This window comes from Hibiscus syriacus, unplaced genomic scaffold (assembly GCF_006381635.1).
Source record: "Hibiscus syriacus cultivar Baekdansim isolate YM2019G1 unplaced genomic scaffold, ASM638163v2 tig00112809_pilon, whole genome shotgun sequence".
Taxonomy (NCBI): domain Eukaryota; kingdom Viridiplantae; phylum Streptophyta; class Magnoliopsida; order Malvales; family Malvaceae; genus Hibiscus; species Hibiscus syriacus.
Genome location: NW_024063405.1, coordinates 43,700 through 61,580, shown reverse-complemented (window position 1 = coordinate 61,580; position 17,881 = coordinate 43,700). Strand labels below are relative to the sequence as shown.

At 38.5% G+C, this 17,881-nt stretch overlaps 2 pseudogenes; one reads left to right on the top strand and one right to left on the bottom strand.

Moving 5' to 3' along the window:
* The first annotated feature begins 1,451 nt into the window (after nt 1–1,451).
* LOC120183751 lies at nt 1,452–6,644 on the top strand (annotated as a pseudogene).
* Nucleotides 6,645–7,269: 625 nt separating this feature from the next.
* Nucleotides 7,270–8,828, bottom strand: LOC120183750 (annotated as a pseudogene).
* Between the last annotated feature and the right edge of the window lie 9,053 nt (nt 8,829–17,881).

Below are 17,881 nucleotides of genomic sequence, written 5' to 3'. Positions count from 1 at the left end.
ATTTCACTATGTCGATACTCACAATTTCCTTGATTTAAAAAAACCAAACAAGAAGATAAAAAAATTAGCCTAGGACCCTCTTTCACTTCTATTATGATGGATTGAATATCTTTCATAAGGAGTACTAAAAGTTTTGATAAGAAAGAAGGAAAATTAGATGGTTTGGTTCAAAACTACACGAATCCAGATCATTGACATGCAGTTCTAGAAACATAAAAATTTCAACAAAAAACACAAAATGCGAGCTGAAAATAGGAAAGTGCGAAAGAGGAAAAGCTTACTTCCAGATAGCCCAAAAGATAAATAAATACCTTATTACAAGTGAGGGGAGAGGCTAAGAAATAAACGCAATTGGTGTTGCGTTCCATCAAGTCTTCCTCAATTTTTTCTTTGTAAACAAAAAGCTGAAAGACAGAACACTGTTTGGGTTTACAATTCTACATGGCGAAAAAATTGAAGAACAAAAACCAAACGAGAGTGCATGTGAGCGAAAGAGACTGAAAGGTGAATACGATGTTTGAGATTTCATTATATTTGATCATCTGTTGGAAAACTTTAACCACAAGGATTAAACAAATAAATTATTATATGCCATATACAAAATAATTACACCTTTGTTGATAACTTTCAACAATGATACTTAGTTCATTTCAGTAATACCTATCAACTTTGTATTTCTAACCCCATTTTTTCTCACAAACATTTCATCGAACATCTATGCTTCACGTGAGATGACCTGTATCTATTACACCTTGAATCGTTGATGGTCTCGATAGTCCCTTGGTCGGGTCTTCTCTCAATGGACCCTTATTCAAGTCAACACTGCACATAATTCAAAGTTAGATTAGAATTTCCCATGTATCCTCGACTGAAAAATTACGCTGGAAATGAGAAGCGAAAAAGGAAATTCGAGATCGAAAAAAATTTAGGTTTAGAATAAAATTGAGGACTGTGTTACAAGTTTTAAAAGTTGGAGGACCTAAATGCAAATGCCTGAAATGTTCAGTGATCATATTACAAACGTACTAACGACAGTGTAACGGTGTCAAACGGCCGTTACGTCGGGGAACATATTGCAATCGACTAAATGTTGGAGGAGTGTATTGCAAGTTTTAAAAGTTAGGGGATCTAAATGAAATCTTTAAAAAGTTCAGTGACTATTACTATAATTTACCCTAAAATAATTATTAGATAATTAAATACGTAGTTTATCATTATATATATATTTTAGTGAAAATCGCTTATCTCCAGGACAGATCACATGAAAGATGAGGTCAACACTGGAATTTCCAAACATGACAGAAAAGAGGAGTTTTTTAATACTTTCCTCAGCTCAGCTTACAGAGTCAGTCTCCTACGAAACTTCAACCCCTAACTTCTATATCAGCCGCTTTCCTCCACCCTTCTGATATCCTAGAAAGAAAACAAATACTCGAAGATCTTTCCAAAGCTTTGAACTTTTTCCCATGGCGGATATACTCGCTTCTTTAAGGTCTTTAATGACCTCACTCTCCTCCTCGATGCTTTACTCTCCCTTCTGAAGATTATCATCAGGTTTAATTAAAAAACCCTCCTTTTAAATTCCTTTATCATTTCTAAAAAGGAAAAAAAACATTCTTTGTTTAGTTTTGAATCGATTTTTGCAGAGTGAATATGTCTCTGCCCGTGATAAAAGGCGCCAGTTTGTTTCTGGATTCACCGGAAGTGCAGGTCTCTATTTTCAATTTTCTCATATTGTCGTCGTCGTCATCATTATATTATTATCATCATCATCATCATCATATTTATGTTTTATTGATTTTGGCGAATATTTCAGGATTGGTACTTATTACTAAACACGAAGCAATGCTATGGACGGACGGCCGATATTTTCTTGCAAGCGATGCAGCAGCTTAGTGATCAGTGGAAACTAATGCGTATTGGTGAAGATCCTTCACCTGATGTTGGATGCCTGATGTAAAATTTACCGTTTTGCTACACTAAAATTCAATCTTTTGCTTCTAAATTCGATACTTTTATTAATAATACTATATATTTAACGAATGATTTAGATTTTGCCAAGGGAGGCAGCTATCGGGGTTGATCCTTGGTGTGTGTCAGTGGACACGGCTCAAAGATGGGAACGAACTTTTGCTAAAAAGAACAGAAATTATTCATCAGCCAATTTGGTTGATGAGGTTTGGAAAAACAGACCACCAGCTGAAAGTAATCCAGTGGTTGATCATCCTTTGGAATTTTCCGGTCGTTCTGTTGCTGAAAAATTGAAAGATTTGAGGGTAAAGCTTGCCAATGAAAAGGCTCGTGAATTATCATCACAGCTTTAGATGGGTGTGGCTTTATCAAATTGTTGGTTCTAATCGAATCTGTTGAGCTTTTTATTTTTTTCTAGTTTAAATGGCTAGTTTACAGGTTGCTTGGTTGTATAATATCGTGGGAGCGATGTATCTTACTCACCAGTTGTTCATGCGTTTGCTATTGTAACAACGAACTCGGCTTTCCTTTATGTTGACAAAAGGAAGGTTTCTTCTAAGGTAGGAATTTGAGTATATATATTTGGTTGTTGAAGTTTTCAATTTTTTTACCGTATTTAATCATCTTAAATAAAGATATAACTTTTTGGGCTAGATGGTTTGGGTATATTGATCACATGTATGTTAATCCAGGTGAGCTCTTCCTTGCAAGAGAATGGAATTGAAGTTCGGGAGTATGGTGCAGTGAGTTCGGATGTTGTGATGTTAGCATCTAATCAGCTTGACCAGGCCATGAGAGTGAATTCTAGTCAAAATGGCGTTTGTGAAAACGATACTCGTGATAATGATCATATATGGGTTGATCCTGCCTCATGCTGCTATGCTTTGTTTCAAAACTAGATGCTAATAAGGTCCTCCTGCAGCAGTCACCCTTGGCCCTCGAGAAGCCTTAAAGGTTGTTGAAGCATTTCTTATCTGGTTGAATCCTTCTTTAGAATTGCATAGAATATATTTATATGAAGTCCTCTTCTGATTTTCTGAAAACAATTTATATAGAAGACCTTAGTTTTTGGATATTTACTTGTAAATCCACCTGCACTGATCCTAAATAACAAGCATCTGCTGCCTCCGAAAAGGAGAAAAGGAGAGCCATTACCCATTTAAAAGAACATACAAGGATCTTTAATATTTAAATAGGGATTCTCTTTCGTCTTGTTTCTCTTAAATTAATATATATTTATCAACAATTTTTGCATTTTTAGAATCCAGTTGAGTTGGAAGGTCTAAAAAATGCGCATATCCGGGATGGTGCAGCTGTTGTGGAGTTTCTGGTCTGGTTGGATAAGCAGGTACTGGACTGTGACCTTTGTATATTATTTTCTCTCTGAAAATTTGTGGACATTCTCTCAAATTCGTTAAGCTTCTAACTCATTTGTTTAGATTTGGTTCTTATTTCAAAATAAAAATATTTCTCATCATATGCAACTAGATTATAGGCTGGAATGATGCTATTGCTCTCTCAATTGAACAGATGCAAGAGATTTATGGGGCTTCTGGTTACTTCTTGGAAGGGAGGTAGCAAACAAAAAAGACTGTAAGTAAGATTATTGCAATTGATATCTTGTGTTTCTTTCACCCCTGCTCTGTTGCTATTTTTTGAGCCTGAAACTAAATAGGCTGTCTGCTCTCTTGAGAAAAAAAATCTGTGCTGGAGATGGACTGACCATGCTTAGTTGTTTCATGCTATTGGTATGAACGATGCAGGGAGACTATGAACTGACAGAGGTGATTTAGTGATAAGTTGGAGGGGCTTCGTGCATCAAAGAGGTAACAATACCTTTGAGAAAGCTATGTTGTGGAGATAAGGAAAATTAATCAAAATATCATTTTGGATATAATTTTAATAGTAAAAACCTTTCAACCGAGATTTTTTTTAGTGATAAATTCTGTTGTTTGTGTCCACCAGTTGGTAATTACTTTGTTATGTAAACTTGGGCATCATAACATTTGAAACTAAGAATTTCCTGAGTCTCAACTTACAGTCATAGTTAGTGTAATGAAGTACCTTGGTTCCAGGTGTTTCTATAACTTGTGTTTGCATTGGATTTTTTCTCACAATTTTTTTTCCAATGTTACCAATTGCAGCACTTCAGGGGCCTAAGTTTCCCTACTATTTCTTCAGTTGGTTCAAATGCTGCCATCATCCATTACTCACCTCAGGCAGAAACATGTGCTGAGCTTGATCCAAATAGCATTTATCTATTTGATTCAGGAGGACAGGTTTACTCAAGTCAACAATTTAGCTTACTATCAATAACACGCTAATCTTATTCTTGATTCTTTGTTCTGATTCTTTCTATGGCTGATAAAGTATCTAGATGGAACAACTGACATAACTCGGACAGTTCATTTTGGAAAGCCTTCGGCACATGAGAGGGCTTGCTATACCTATGTAAGTGGCTTCTGTTGCATTGTCTTCTTGATATTTCATTATTAATTACCTATGTTCACCTTATTTTTGGTCAGACCATATGCAAATCTTATGATGTGCTTATATTTCCAAAGCCCCTGGTGGATTTGATAACACAAGCTGCATATCCTTCGCTCGGCATCTTTGTTTATATTGCCTGGGAAATGATGCGTCACATGAATGATTTTGATGCTAGATAGGAAACATAGAGTGAATAGGACATCTTATCTTTATTTGACGATACATATTAGTCTTTAAATTAATAATTTTCTAAGAATGGAGCATCATCTGTTGTTTGCGATGATCCATCCATGAGTTAGCAACTGTGACTTTTGGACATACCCAACTTGTGTTCATATTAAGGCATTTGAAGACTGTTCAACATATCGGAAGTCAAATTTATTACAGAAGTTAATTTTATTTTGATACTGTTGGTTTAAAAGATAGTTTGAGATGCTTGGGTCCCACTTTCTTTCTTGACTTGAGATTCACTTGGATTTGATTTCATATTTTCCCTGAGCTTAAGCTTTGAGAGATTGGTTGATTTCATGCAGGTTCTTAAGGGCCATATTGCTCTGGGCAATGCTCGATTTCCTAATGGAACAAACGGTATTAAAAGTTTTTCTATTTATCTGCTCGATTGTTCCATATTTATTTAAACATATCCTTTTTTGAAATCAAGTAGATTTGTGTCAACTCCAATAGCAAACTAATGTATAGATATAATATATTCTTAGACACACATACTCTTATATGTGCATAGTAGTTTCATGGATTGATTGATTGCTTTTGTAGGTTATGCTCTTGATATCCTGGCTCGAATTCCTTTGTGGAGGTATGGTCTTGATTATCGACATGGTACTGGTCATGGAATTGGGTCTCACCTGAATGTTCATGAAGGTTAGCAATGAACTACAATTCCTTGAAGTTAGGGTTGCTGTTAACTCAATGAAAACTTTTAATTTAACTTTGTTTTTTCCTTGTTGAACTACTTGGAGCAGGGCCGCATCAATTAGTTTTAGACCACAAGCTCAAAATGTGCCACTTCAAGTTTCCATGACAGTAACTGATGGTTAGCATTGTTTGTCCTGTCTTAACACTGTTCAAAATCTTCACAAAGGATTTTTATCTCGTCTCTTGCCGACTTCCCTTTGTACTTTATTGTACTTAATTTTTTACCACTTGGTTACTTCAAGCTTTTCATGCATACATTTTCTAAGCATTTAATGCTGGCGGGCTGTCATTCTTGGCTCCATCTTTTGTAAAGGCCGTCTTGTCCCTCCTTTTTCTGGTGCTGTTTTTGTGCATATGTTAGCATGATTATAAAATTTCCAAGCAATTTAAGAATTATATTTCTCAATGTTAAAATACTAGCTAGTGAATTCTTGTTGTCTTAAAAGTAGTATGCCATTACCATGCAACTGAAGTAATAATCTTGTAATTGGAAATTCTTTTCCCAGAACCTGGTTATTATGAAGACGGGAGCTTTGGTATAAGATTAGAGAATGTACTCGTGGTCAAGGAGGCTGATACCGAATTCAATTTTGGTGACAAGGGATACTTATCATTTGATCATATCACATGGGTAAGTTTGCTCATTATTCATCTCTCTTCCTCCCATCGACCATGTTGCATGTCCGTTTTGTCTTCACATGTGCATGCATGCCTTCAGTTTTTTTCGGGTTTCACATACTTTGGCGTGGGTTACGATTCTATACTATTACTCTGGGCTTGATTAACTTGATTGATAAGCTACCGGAGAATTAGCCATTAATCTTATCTCCTTTTCTACGCTATTTCAGCTATTTCAAAGTATCCCTTTGTATGCATCTTATTTCCATCTCATGGCATTTTATTTTTCACACTTCAATGGTTTGATGTTCATTCTCCCTCTTAACAGAGAATTTTTTATTTAAACGGCTTATCGTATGTTCAGGCACCATATCAAATAAAGTTGATTGACTTGAGCCTCTTGACACCCGAGGAAATTCAGTGGTTGAATACTTACCATTCAAAATGTCGGGATATTCTTGCACCTTACCTGGATAAATGAAATGGAATGGCTGAAGAAAGCTACTGAAACTGTAAGTGCATGATATGTCTATTCAAGAAAACCCAAGGAACCCTTTTAGCATCTTTCTATGCTTTTCTTCTATATTAAGAATAAATAATGGGATTTGTTCTGTAAATGATTTTAATATTTTGCACACTTATATCCCATCGTTATGCAGTATCTAATGCTTTGTTTACCTATCTTTATATAATCTTCCTTGCATGTTCCTCTTATTTCTCACTTCACCCCCTATAAACGTCATTTGATAGTAATGATGTTGACTCGGATACCCACCACTATATGCTCGGCCACCACCGTGGCATTCATCTTTTGTTCGGTGATCAGTGACCACATGATTGTTTGGAGACCATTGACAATACTCGAGTTTTGTCGCAGCAGCCATTGATAGTCCTGAAAATGGTTACTGCTGTGTCAACTCTTATTGGTTAATGGACCTCCCAAATAAACCATTGCTGTTCTTTGTCAGCATCTATTTTCCTTGGCTGATACGGTTCCACCATTCTCTTAATTTTAATTAATTCTTCAACGTTTATGGGGAGGTAATCATTTTAAAAAATAAAAGTATTTAGATTCAGTTTATCTCTAGAATTTAAAAATAGAGATATTTGCCCATTTAAGTTTATGGGGAGAGAAGATGGATTAAAAAAATAAAATATGCTAAATGGGATATTAAGATTAATGCTTACTAAAATATGATAAAACAAGAAGGGGCGGAGGATTTTTATTCGTGCATATATGTTAAAACGTGATCAAGTTCAAGCACCATAAGCCTTTGTTTTGAGACGTTGAATACAGATCTCTGCAAATTGAGGCAGTGAATTATAAGAACCACCTTCAACCAAAGCTCTCCTTGCACTATCTTTTAGCTCTCTGATACTAGTTCGTATGTTTCGTCCTTCATGATCTTTCATTATTTTTCAAACCATCGATCTTATCTCTTCTCTTCCTACCACTCCATCTGATTTCATTGTCTTTACTTGGATGCTTGCTTCCAATATCTTCCGTCAATGTACCAGCATTCATCTTCTGCTCCGAGTAAAGAGGCCATGCAATCATTGGCACCCCGTTAATGATACTCTCCAATGCTGAATTCCATCCACTGTGTTAAAAATCCACCAATCGACGGATGACTCAGTATCTCCACTTGAGGTGCCCACATCGGGATCACTAGTCCACGATCTTGGGTCCTAGCCGAAAACCCTTCAGGCAAGTAATTTAGGGTGCCATCAGACCCATTCCCCAAAGTGAGAAAGTTTGCTGCTGCATCATTTTCAATAGAAGGACGAGCCACCCAAACGAACCTTTGCTGGCTAAGCTCCAGCCCCCAAGCTAGCTCTATAACCTGTTGGGTTGATAATGTTCCACCACTCCTAAACGAAGCATAAATCACCGATTCTTTCGGTTGTTTGTCGAGCCAATCTATTATTTCATTACACAAATCCGACTTTTTTGTCGGTCTCACTAGTGGACCAACAGGGTAAATGGGCACCTTCTTTGCTTCTCTCAAGGCTTTGAGATTTGCGGGTTCGAGTTCATCCCAAGTATTCACCAAGACTCCATCGGACAGAGACATTTTAATAACGTTGTTAATAACTCGTTGATATGAAGGATCGCTAGGATCCATGATTTTTTTTTCAATGGTATCATCAAATTTAAGAGGCTTGCAACCTGGAATGTTGAGAGGCTTTTGGTTCTTTACATGCTCATCGATCTCTTTTCTATCCATCACCGGCGTGCACAGCATAACTGAAAAAACCTTGCATTAGAAGTTATGAACAAGAACTTTAACATATTGAATTCATCGGCAATCCCCAAAGCACTCGTTCCGAACATGTCGACAACTAGAGCGGCGGGACGAGACTCCATCTTAGAGATTACAGTTTTGATGAACGGTAAAGACTGTAGAACGGTTGCCACTAATTTGTCTATAAATGAAACACTAGGTCCAGCTATGTCGGAAACGTCAATGAAAGGGACTAAAACAATATCAAGGAGACCATCGTCATTGGAGTCTGATGGTGATTGAAGAAGTTGGGTGTTTGTGATGGAGGCATGGTCGGTTGCAACGACAAAGAGCGTCACTTTGAAGCTTTGATGGGAGACGAAGCGTTGGGCAAGCTGTAGCACTGGAATCAAGTGTCCCATTCCAGGGCTTGCAAGGAGGACTATATGAGGCTTTGTGCTTTCCACTGAAGGCAGATTGGTGACAACTAACTTAGATATTAACGAAAGAGAAGCAATTAAGAATGGGGTAAGCTTTAAGAGTGGCCGTGAACTGCATGCGTTGGTGCAAGTCATATTTATAGATAAAAGATCCAGCTCATTCTTCCGTTTTAGATCTACCATCAATTTTATATTTTATTTAATGCACGTTCTGCATGTAAATTATAAATTCATTCGAGAATCAAATATGTAAATCTCACATGTATAAGACAACCGATCTTTTTTCTATTTTGTATAGCCGTTGTTTATACGTTCATCAATCTCTTTTCTATCTGTAGACCCCATATTTTGTCCTCATCCCAGCAGCCCATACCTCACCCAGCCTGGCCACCAAGCCTCCACTAGTCCTTGTCTGCCTCCACTAGTCCTTGTCTCCCTCCACTCACAATAAAAAATTGCATATGATATTGTATTTAAATCAACAAGTGTATGATTAGTTTATGTTAAATCTGTAAATGGCTATAAATAGCCGGATGAAGTTGTACATCAAGGAGGAGGAGGGATTCCAGACGTTTTTTTAGAAGCAATAAACTACTAGATTGAAGGTTGTTTTCTATTTTTTATTACAGTTTCTTTATTTTTATTATTATTTTTTATTGATTTTCTGTTTTGAATTTTTAATAGTTTTTATTTATTTATTTTCAATAGTTTTTTATTATTATTTTCGAAATAGTATGTCATTTTAGGTGTTATAAATACTAATATATTCACACATATCTGAAATTAAAAAGTAATCGAATGTTTTTATTTATTTATTTTAAACCTAATCGACTCAACTAATAGCATAAAATATATATAAAAAATAAAAGAGTCGAAAACTTACCTTTGTCGAAGGAGTGTCGTCAGGTGGGAAGATTCGAACTAAATTGTAAGGGATTTTCTCCCTATTTTTCTCAATAAAATCAAGGCAACTAAACGAATTTCAGATATGAAAACAAAAATAAAGAAATAAGGAAGAGATGGGGGTTCTGGAGATCCACGGGAAAAATAGAATTTAGGGGAAGGAGTTGCTTTTATTTTAATTTTGGGAAAACCACAAGTTAACTCCTCCTTATTTCATAGCTTTTTGTGTTCTAGTCACTAATTTTAGTTTAATACTATTTAGATCCCTTTCTTTTCCATGTGTTACATTTAAATCATTATATATAGGGTCAAATCACTCCTAAGTCCCCCTAGTCTAACCATATTTTAATATTATGGTCATTATGCTTTCGAATACTTTATTTTAGTCATTATTTTACATTTGGCTTAATTATTGTTTGGTCTTTTAATTTTTTTTTCCGCTATTTTAATATTTTAAATTTCTATTTTTATTTAATTTTTTTTTGCAGCTTATTCCTAGAATTAATTTGATCCATGAATTTTAATCCTTTCCAATTTTTTTTTTATTCGAATTTTCCTTTATTCTTTTTTATTTACTCTTTTTTATTTCGATTTTAATACTAACTCTTTGTGTTTGTTTGTTTTAGTTTTTTACTTTATTTATGATCTTTTTAGGATAATTTTAATCAATCAAGGTAAGTAATTTGAATCGAATTTTTAAATTTTAATTTTGCAATTAAGACAACCGATAAATTAAATGGTACCGAAAGGACAGTTCAAGGGTGCTAATCCTTCCTTGACTGTAACCGACTCCCGAGCCCTACATATTTCTGGTAAAATGCAGATAAGGTAATATGGTATCCGATCAACCTAAATATTTTGTTTAAATGATCGGTGGCGACTCCTAATATTTTATTTAAGTCGAAGCCCAATTCCGGGCCCAACCCGAAAGGCGGTCGAGACAGCTTGGCGACTCCGCTGGGGACAATAAGTGAGTCAGGCCATAATTAATTTTCGGTTGTCTTTTTATGCGAAAATGGTAAATTTAAATTTTAATTTATTTATTCGATTCCAATTATTTATCTTTGAATATTTTTCAAATAAATAGTTGTACTAACGTTTTTTAATGTTTTCAGATTTTTCAAAATTGTCATCTCATGCTCTATACCCGAGCTCCGAACCCTATTTAAGTGGGGGTGAAAGCGACGCCTTCGTGAGAATTTATTCTCCGTGCGGGCCTAGCAAGTAACCTTCGGGATTCATATACCTTATGTCTTCGTGTGAATTTATTCACCGTGCGGGCATAAGGGAATGTGTCCTCTCGAGTTTAACTTGGTCCATACAAACCTGTGATGGGTTTAGGACTAAGGGTCTGGTAAGCCCAAGGGGCACCAGCAAGGAGAACTCGAGTACCATTTTAGAACTTAAACCGAGAGACCATGGAGAATTAGAGCCTACCCCGAAACCAAATTCCAAAACCTAGGATATTTTTACCCTAACCATGTTTTTTGTATTTTTTTCTCTTTCGTTATTTTTTTATTTGTTTATTTTTTTTACTAACTTTTTTGCCTTTGTGTTTGTTTTCTAGCATTTGCATCATAACAAGAGGCTATTGATCCCTAAAATAGTTTGTTACACACGAAATAATCTGAATTAATGGACAAAGGTGTTGTAATACAAGAGATTAAAACGCCGAGGCACGACTATGGTCCGAGAAGACGCAGAAAGAGAAGGGAGATAGTCTTCAGAGTAACTATGTGTCAGAGCTAGTTAGCTACGCATCTGTCAGCCTGAAACAGAATAATGTCCAAGAGCTGCGGAACATTTGGGACAGTTGGAAGAATGATAGAAAGCAGAAGTTTAGCCAACGATATGGTGATATTGCCCTCTTACTACATGTCAAGACTGATGAGCCCCTGCTCCGAGCATTGATTCAATTCTGGAACCCATGATATAGTTGTTTCACCTTTAACCGGGAGGATATGGTGCCCACCATCGAAGAGTATACTACCCTACTGCACTGTGAAAGTATCAGACTAGAGAGGGTATATATCAAACACATCAAGAGTCAACCTTTCAAGAACGGACTGGCTAAGATTGCAGGGGTTGATGAAAAATGGGTAACTGATCGACTCCGACACAAAGGTAATGGGGAAGGAATCGAGTGGATCCACATAAAGCAACTAATGAAGAACCACCCTGATGAATGGAAGACTATATACCTTTTTGCACTGGGTCTGTATGGTTTGATTATATTTCCAAAGATCCTTGGGTGCATTGACGCAACCGTTGTAGAACTATTTAAACAACTTCCAAGGCGAGTCAACCCAGCACCGACCATTTTGGCCGAGACCTTTCGGTCTCTTAATCATTGCAGAAGAATTGGTGGAGGAAGGTTCATTGGGTGTGTTCAGCTTCTTCAAGTTTGGATTCACAGCCATTTCTGGAAGACTAACGGGGTCGCCTACCGCCGATTTAGCACCACCTATTCACCTTTGGGAGAGTTCATCACTATAAAATGGCATGAAGGTGCTACCAAGGAAAAGTGGATGAAGGTATTCACTCATCTTCAGGACCGAGATATTACCTGGAGAGCCCCCTGGTTTCCTCAGTGACATTTTTTACCGGTGTGGGGATTCTGATACTATGACCTTACTTGGACTTTGGGGCGCAGTTGGGTATGCTCCGTCGTTAGCACTTAGACAATATGGGGCACGTCAGTTCATCCCGGCCACATACGGATTATCTATATCAGAGTTTGTGTACCACGGTGATAACTATAAAAAGATGATCAAAGAAGTAGCTGACTCATGGAAAAAATTGTTCCGAATGGATATTGTAGCTGCAAGAGACATGTTTACTCCGGATTATGTAGAATGGAGAAGATTGAGAAAAAATGACAACATCCCGGTGCCAGACTGTGAAGACACCCGGACCATGGAGGAACATCTCAGGTATGTCCCTTCCGAACTGGAGATAGCCAAGACCGAGTTTGAAGCTGTGAATAATGAGCTGAAGCAGAAGGTAAGGGAACTTGAAGTTGAACGATACCAATGGAAGTTAGACGCCGATACTCAGAAAGATCGAGCAGACAAACTGGGAAAGAACAGAAGAAAATCCATTTCGAGCTTGAAGACTTGAGAAAGGGGTATCAAGATAAAGTCAAGGATAACTCCAATTTGAAAAGAACTTCTGAATACTGGAAAGATGAAGCTCATATCCTAAAAAGGAAGTTTGAGGGGTATGATGAGCATCTGAAGACTACTCAGAGGCGCTTAGCAGGTAGTCAACATCATAACCAATGCTTGAGAATCCAGGTGGCTGATCTGGAGAAACAACATGAGAAAGATGGCAAAACAATAGCTGAGTTAGAAGCCATTCTTGATGAACTCAAGAGCAAGCAAGCGAACTTCAGATAGTGCCTTTCGACGGAGGTTTACAGTGGCGTTTCCGTTGGGAGCAAGCTCAGCAAAGGGTGAAGGCTAGAGACGTAGTCATCCGAGATTTCCTGGATCAAGTACAGAAGGCAGCCTGTCATCTACATGGCTTGGCAAGGGAAGCCGGAGTGGTTCGACAGAACATTCAACCAGTAACAGATGAAGGAAGAAGACTTGTCAATCTTTTAGAAGATGTTCGGGGTCTGGAGGATTTAGTCCGGATATACCTTTGATTGTTTTTATGTCTCTTATAAGATAAAACGCTTTTGTTTAAATAAGGATTATTATAATAACAGACACTTTTCTGGATCAATGCCTCTAAATTGCATACATCATGCATTGCATACTTTGCATTTTATATTTCATGTTTATTTTTTATATTTTCCATGTTTTTACATTCGTATTAACTAACAGAACATGTCTCAGAAAGAACAAATACCAAGAGCTCAAGACACACATCATCCGCACAATACTCGAACAAAAAAGAGACAGATGGAGGCCAGAATGGAAAAACTCGAGGAGAACATGTCAAGATTGCAAAAAGAACTGGAAGATAAGATGGCCCAGAACAATCAAAGTACCCTAGAATCCATCAAGAAAAACCAGGAGTCCTTGGTCGATCAAATCGTGGCCAAGTTATCAGGCTTACAGCAGGCCAGTGCGCCAAGGGCAGGTTCATTTGAGGGGTTAACTATACCGCCAACCTCACAGGTGGTTATCTCACCCGGAGTATTACCCGAGGACTCATCCGCTACTAAAGGGAAAGTTGCATTACCCGGTGACTCATCCTCTACCAAAGGGAAAGCTGCATCTACTGTTAAGATACAAACTTTTGCAACCATCCCTGACAATCATCCGGATAATTACCATGTCCCGGATTTTGATGAGGAGGATAAAGCTAAAAAGATGGAAGAGAAAATCAGGATGTTAGAAGACCAGATGAAAATGGTCAAAGGGGACCAGGACTATTATGGGGTAGATGCAATGGAGTTGAGTCTAGTTCCAGATTTGGTACTTCCACCAAAATTCAAGGTCCCTGAGTTTGAGAAGTTTAATGGGAACAACTGCCCCTCAGCACACATCACTATGTTCTGTCGGAAAATGACAGGATATGTGGGAAATGACCAACTCCTGATCCATTGCTTCCAGGAGAGCCTGTCCGGTTCAGCTATCCGGTGGTACAACCAGCTCAACCGAACTCATATCAAGACATGGAAAGACTTAGCCAAGTCTTTCTTGGAGCAATACAAGCATATCAATGATATGAGACCAGACCGGGTTATGCTCCAAAGCTTGGAGAAAAAGCATAACGAGAGTTTCCGACAATACGCACAGCGTTGGAGGGATTTGGCTGTGCAAGTTCATCCATCCTTGGATGAAAAGGAAACTAGAAAGTTGTTTGTACAGACCCTGAAGGCACCTTACTTCGGGCACCTAGTGGCAATCACATCAGGAAGTTTCTCAGATCTAGTTATGGCCGGTGAAATGATCGAATTAGCCATAAAACAAGGAAAAATTGAGGGAGGTGACTCCAGTAAGAAGTCTCTCGTGAAGAACAAAGAACGAGAGATCAATAATGTCAACACCTACAACCCAAACAAGGGTGTTACGATCTCAAGTTCAAATACCACTGCAGCTGTACCATCTGGTACTTCTAAACAGAACCAGAGAGAACCAAGAAAGGAAAGGGAAAGAGCAATTCGATCCCATTCCCATGACATACAAAGAGTTATACCAACAGCTCTTTGATACTCACGTTGTGTCGCCTTATCCTATGGATCCAATAAAGCCCCCTTACCCGAGATGGTTCGACGAGAATGTTAACTGCGAATATCATGGTGGTGTACAGGGGCATTCAATCGAAAATTGTCTCACATTCAAGAGGCTTGTACAACGAATGCGAAATAAGAATTGGATCACTTTCAACTCCGGAACACCAAACGTCGCCCAGAATCCCTTGCCAAATCATCAAGAGACTGGAATTAACGCAGTCACCATCGAGAAGGGCAAGAGAGTCAAATTGAGTGTTTCAGAAGTTAAAGCTCCTTTGGTTTGGGTATGGAGCCAAATGGTAAAAGCAGGGCTTCTTGCACTATATCCAGATACAGCAGGAAATGAATACGGTAACCATTGTTGTTACCACAATGAAGAAGGGCATAAAGTGCAAGATTGCCCAGAGTTCAAGACATTAGTCCAACTCATGATGGACAGAAAAGAGCTGGAGTTTTACGAAGAAGTTCAGGATTCCCCGGAAGCAGACGTTTGCGCTACCGGAGAATCATCAGAAAGAAGATTTGGTAGGGAAGTCCATTGGTAATTACCCCTAAAGCAAAGACGACGACAACAACTCAAGCAAAGGTGGTGATCACAGCACCTCGGCCTTTTCAGTATAAGGACAGTCGACAAGTGCCATGGAAGTACGAATGCCAGGTGAGTACTTCCAAAGAATGTGATAGCAAAGTGGGGCAGAGACCACTTGAGCCTTTCAAAGAAGATGTATTGGCTATCAATGAACCTATAAAGGAGGAAGAAGTTAAAGAATTTCTCAAATTCTTGAAACATAGCGAGTACAGTGTTGTAGAACAGCTTCACAACTTGCCAACGCGCACTTCAATGTTGGCACTTTGTTAAACTCAGAGGCACATCGGGAGGCCTGTTGAAAGTCCTAAATCAAACGTTCGTGCCACAAAACATACCAGTCAGCAAGATGGATCGACTGGTGAACAATATTCAAGCTGATAATCTCATCTCATTTTCAGATGATGAGATTCCATCCGGAGGAAGAGGCCGAACAAAGGCATTACACATCACTACGTATTACAAAGGGCATGCCCTACCAAGTGTATTGATCGATAACGGATTGACCCTAAATGTGATGCCTTTGATTACATTGAAGAGGCTGCCAATGGATACCTCTCATATGAGAGCCTGTCAGAACGTGGTCCGAGCATTTGATGGGACCAAAAGAGAGGTAATTGGTAAGATTGAGGTGCCGCTAACGATCGGACCGGCCACCTACAATGTTGAGTTTCTAGTGATGGATATCATATCTTCCTATAACTGTCTTTTGGGAAGGCCATGGATTCATCAAGCAGGTGCAGTACCATCCACTCTGCATCAAAAAGTTAAGTTTGTTATCGACGGGGCCTTAGTAATCATTAATGCTGAGGAAGATATCGTGGCAAGTGTGACCACGGATGCCCCGTATATTGAAGTAAACGATGAAGGTGTAGAATGCTCATTTCGCTCCTTAGAATTCGTGAATGCCACATTCGTAGCAGAAGGAAAAATGATTCCTAAACCCCGACTATCCAAGTGCACCAAAATGGAGGTCAAGCAAACCTTGGGACGAGGCGCTAAGACTGGAAGAGGGTTTGGGAAGCATTTACAAGGAAAGATTAATCCAGTCATTCTTATTTCAAAATTAGAGCAGTTTGGGCTTGGTTTTCAGCCCAATTATCATGAAAAGAGGAAGGAAATCCAGAAGAAACGGGAAAGAAGATTAGCCAGGTTGACTGGAAGCGAGTTTCAACGGGAACCAATGGTATTCCCACCTCTGTATCACACATTCAAGTCAGGTGGTTATATGTTTGAGACCACCTCATTCGATTTAGAAGTGGCTTTGAAAGATTTGAATATCAATGTCGTGACTACAGAAGATGCGGACAACGCCAATAAATCTGAAATCTACCCTCTGCCACCTGGGTTTGTGCCTAGCAACTGGTCGGTGGAAGAACTACCTGTGGTTTACAAGAGTCTTTCAGAGTAATATTCGAACTATCCCTATTTGCCTATACCCGGGGCAATAGGTTATCTTTTGTAAGGGTGAATAAACATTGTTTTAAAATTCAATAAAAGATGCGAATTTTCTTCATGTCAAACATTTTTCTTATTTCATTTCTTTTGAAACCATTTTTTCAATACTCCATTATATTCTCTTTCAAATTTAATTTTTGATTGTTTCGTGTGGGATATTTTCCTCTCACACATACACATTTTCTTTCCTTCAGGTCCCCAGATAACGATAATGTAGGCACTGATGATCCTGATCCGGAGGTGGATTTTTGAATCGGCCATTTGTCTTGGGGAATTCGATGAATGCGACAATGAGGAAAAGTGAAACTTACCTACCGAATTATTGAGAATGGTAGAAAGAGAAGAGAACCAAATACTGCCACATGAGGAAAAGATCGAAATCTTCAATCTGGGCACTGACGAGGATAGAAAGGAGGTTAAAATCGGTACAATTCTTTCAGATGAAGCAAGACAAAACTTGATAGTCTTACTTCAAGAGTACAGAGATGTGTTCGCTTGGTCATATCAAGACATGCCGGGACTAGACACAGATATGGTAGTCCACAAACTGCCTATCAAACTAGGATGCAAACCCGTGCAGCAAAAGCTGAGGAGAATGCGACCAGAAATGCTCCTTAAGATCAAGGAAGAAGTCAAGAAGCAATTTGATGCTGGTTTCCTCCAAGTGGCCAAATATCCGGAATGAGTGGCCAACATCGTGCCTGTGCCAAAGAAAGACGGGAAAGTACGCATGTGTGTCGATTACCGGGACCTTAACAAGGCAAGTCCCAAAGACAACTTCCCTCTGCCACACATTGACACATTGGTGGACAATACAGCCGGGAACGCTTTTTTCATTCATGGATGGATTCTCAGGATATAATCAGATCAAGATGCATCTTGAAGATATGGAGAAGACCACATTCGTCACAATGTGGGGAACTTTCTGTTATAAGGTGATGCCCTTTGGATTGAAGAATACTGGTGCAACATATCAGAGAGCTATGGTGACCCTGTTCCACGATATGATGCACAGAGAAATCGAGGTTTACGTCGATGACATGATTGTCAAGGCACAGACCGAGAATGA